The sequence below is a fragment of the Oreochromis niloticus genome, linkage group LG17, assembly GCF_001858045.2.
Source record: "Oreochromis niloticus isolate F11D_XX linkage group LG17, O_niloticus_UMD_NMBU, whole genome shotgun sequence".
Lineage (NCBI taxonomy): Eukaryota > Metazoa > Chordata > Actinopteri > Cichliformes > Cichlidae > Oreochromis > Oreochromis niloticus.
Window position 1 is genome coordinate 29,001,468 of NC_031981.2, and position 3,872 is coordinate 29,005,339.

General features: G+C 39.9%; 1 non-coding gene across 2 annotated transcripts; it reads right to left on the bottom strand.

Annotated features, from left to right (window-relative positions):
* Positions 1-321: 321 nt before the first annotated feature.
* LOC100702214 (uncharacterized) lies at positions 322-2,923 on the bottom strand. Of its 2 annotated transcripts, none has more exons than XR_003214669.1 (4): positions 2,273-2,923; positions 2,101-2,170; positions 1,390-1,564; positions 322-1,025 (listed from the first exon to the last, which is right to left on the bottom strand). It is a non-coding gene; the product is annotated as an uncharacterized LOC100702214 (transcript). The 2 variants fall into 2 exon arrangements; XR_003214668.1 differs by lacking the exon at positions 322-1,025 and adding an exon at positions 1,093-1,268 and having other exon boundaries at positions 2,273-2,917.
* Between the last annotated feature and the right edge of the window lie 949 nt (positions 2,924-3,872).

The following is a 3,872-nucleotide window of genomic DNA, read 5'->3' on the forward strand; positions in this document are numbered from 1 at the left end:
CCCGCTGCAAGGTAATAAACTGCAATATATTTACCAGTAACTTACCGTTATCACGCATCATCAGTACCAAAAATATTCATCTCTGCTAGAGGATACCGTGTCCCAACAGGCGGTCATTTACTGTTAAATTACGGTAAATTACGACGTGTTAAAGGAAACAGTAACATATTGTAAGAGACTGGAGAGTTCAAACAAAATTGTATTGTATTAAAAAAAAGGTACCATTTATTTATTTATATTTATATAAAAACATATATATACCCACTAAAGATCGATTGATCGAGATAGATAGATAGATACACACACACACACACAAAATAATTCATGTGCTTCACACCACTTTTTATTTCTGTTCTGATTTTTCCCTGCTGAAATACACATTTCCAAAATCAAAAACTGAAAAGAACTGAAAACATATTTTCATTGAGGAAGCACTTGTTTTTACTAAACCATGTAATCCATTATTTTCTCAGATGGTTGTACAAACAATAACGATATTATGTCATATTCATATCATAAAAGCCAACATATGCTGGGTTTTCTTAGTTATATTTTGTAGGGTCTTAAACCTACAATGTGAAGTGCCTTGGCATTCATTTTGTTGGCACCATACAAATAAACTGAATTGTAATGAATATAATATCAAGCCCCACACTTCTGCCTTTATATACACTTTATCCAAAATACTGGCTCACACTACCAAATCAATGCACAAAGCAGGGTCCACAAGGACATGGATGAGCATGTGTGGTGTGAAGGAACTTGACTGACCTGCACTGAATCCTGATCTTGCTTTGTGGACTGAGTTCATTGATTTGTAGGGTGAGCCAATACATGTGACAATTAAAGTGTAAGTAGCTGAAATAATTTTTAACAAATGGGTAAAAGAAGGAAAAAAAAAATCAAAACTGTTGCACTCAAAAAACCTATTGGACAGAGACAGCGTCTTGCAAGATGGAAAGAGAGCTTGTCTTCATTGTTGTTCGTCTTGTGTAAATGTCCAGAAAGCATGGGCCATGGATCATCTGTGGAGACACAGGTAACAACACATTGGTCACTTAAATTATACAAGAAATTCACTAAAAATGGCAAAAATAGTTAACCAATTTGAAGTTTTCTACTCAAATTCAGTAAGCCACTGGAGGAAAGTTGTGACATGAGGGTTAATGTGAACAACCTTTCGCTTCACAGTGGTCCCAGTCTTTCTGCTTGTCCCAACCTTGGAGGTACATTTTGTTCCCTCTTCAGGGTTTATCCTTACAAAAAACCTTAAAACATGCCACAGTAAATAGTAACATACAGTAACATTGAGTTGTGATTTGAAATAATGAGTTACTTAGGGATAATTCATTCATCATCTATCACAATTAGCTGACTGTTCAAACATACCTCTGAATTAGTTCCAATGTTGCACACGCTGACTCCTGGTATTCCAGGTTCAATACATAGAATGAACCAAAGAAGACTGACATCGCATCAGCAAAGGTGTTCTCTTTGTCCAGCTCAACAATTACACGCCCCTCTGCACTCACCATCCAGCAGGTGGCGGTCATTGGACTTTGTCCTTAAATGTATAGGGGCAACATTGTCATTATGCAACACAAAATAATTTCAATACTTCACTTCTTCACACTGTCTAGATAATCATAAAGCAAATAGCTACGTACAGTTAATTATTAATGGCCTTATGTAGTCCGTGTTAACATATTAGAATTGTACATAATTGGGAATTATTCTGCACATTAAACACACCTAACAAAGAGTCAGCCCAATTAAATTACCGGAGATGAATCAACTGTATGGTTATTTTGGAGTTTATAGTTTGTGCTGCTGTTAAACTTTACAGTATTGACTTCAGTATTTCTGCTGTTGGTGTAGCTAGACTACTATGTTGATCAGTAATATGTAATGTGAAATTTGATATTGTTACCTTGCTGGGTTCACTGAGACACATGTCCAACAACCTTGGTTTATAAAGGAAATTACAGAAATTTGAGCTAACAAAACAGAGACTGGATACCTGTGTCCACGAAAAGCTCCTGTGCCAAACAGAAATTATAATATGGTCTAATCAGCTCTATTTCATAAATGACTTCTTACCAAGCATAATCAGCCTTGGAGTGATTGGCAGGTTGCTCTTTGCTTCAAGGGACATCCTGGTAGATGTTTCCTGCCAGAAAAAGGACCAAGACATTTTATGTAACAAAAAACAAAACAAAAACAGGACAGCAAGCAACAGCGTTAAACATAGAGCTGTATGAAAAAAGCTTACATCTACTAAGACAAAGAGGGAGTCTTCATCTTCCTTGTAATACTTCATCATGAGAAGTATGGCTGCTGTGCCAACCTTGTTGTTGGTCAAAACTCCCTCACTTTCTATCTGCTGGATGAGTGTCCTTATACCAAGGTTCCATTTGAGCTTCTGGCTGGAGAAATAGTTAATAATCCTGCCTTTGGTTATGAGGGCCTGACTTAAGCGCTCACTGATATCGATGCCTGTGAGTTTGTAAAAGTGGTTCGAAAGACCTTTCCGAGTAAACAAGAATGGCCACTGCTCCTGAATTTCAGCTACTGAAAGTGAGGGACAACTGTTGATAAGCTGCCGCTGAGAAATATATGTGAGGCACATGAAGTCATCCACATCAGGTCTCTCCACAGCTCCAGGTCCTTCTGAATTAAAAATTGTTAACAAGATGTGCTTCTTTTCCTCTAAAGAAGCTGGCGTTTCCCCCTAAGGAAGTTCAACTGGTTGCCAATTTATACAACCATAGCTATCAACAAGGCATCTAACTTTTTTAGGTGAGGTTGCATTACTGTTGGGACTGCAGTCTTCCTCATTCCTGGTTCTCTTTGTTTGACGAAGTCTATGTGTTGTATTATCTCGATTAATGCTGGGCTTACACTGTGCGATTTTTGGCCCATTTTGAGCTGATTTTTGAGTCGTGCGACCGTTTTGGTGATCGGCCCAAGTTTGGCCTTCATCGTGCGTCGTGCATTGTGTAGTATACATGGGGTAACGAGAAGCGATTAACACCTCACGACCAGCTCCCAATCATCAATTGCTTGGTCGGGAGGATTTCAATCCTCCCGACCGTCGTGAGGGTGTCACCGCAGCCACTCACACTGCGCACGCGCAAACACATAAACGTCGGTGAAAAAGACGGAGTAGCACAGCAGTGCAGCGTGTGATCTGGACACAAGCGATGGCGGCACTTGTAGAACTTTGGAAAGCTCATCCGAGCCTTTTCGATGTGGCCTCACAAAATTATCATGACCACAACAACCGTCAAAATAGTTGGATCTACACCACTGCTCAATCACAGCTGCCTGATCAATGTTTTTCATTAGCAATTTAGCAAAGTTGATGGTGGTGGCATGAGTCTGTGTGAGTGAAAGACAGAGAGGGAGAGCGATCGACAGATTTTCTGTTATAACCTTCATTTTATGGACGCACAGTGTGAGCACTCAGGTCGCATCAGAGCATCGGGCTGTATAGTGTGAGACCCTGCATCGTGACCTATGAACTTCTAACCCCTGCGAGTCAATCGTACAGTTTGAGCAGAAGCTGAATAACGCGACTGAAAAAATCGCACAGTGTATGCCCAGCATAACATGTTCAACTCTAGATTTGATGCTTCTCAGTAGTGAATAATGTCCACAACTAGGGCTGGGCCATATCATACCGTTCGCGGTAATACCGGTGTAATTTTGGGCAACAATAGGAAAATGAAATATCGCGATAGAATATGGGTAAAATGCGTATGCGCAGTGCCTATGTTTACATACGCACATGGCGGCGACGCAGAATGAGAAGAGCGAAAGTGGATCATTAAATGAAACGGATGAACCAGAACTGGTTTGTAAAAATGCTG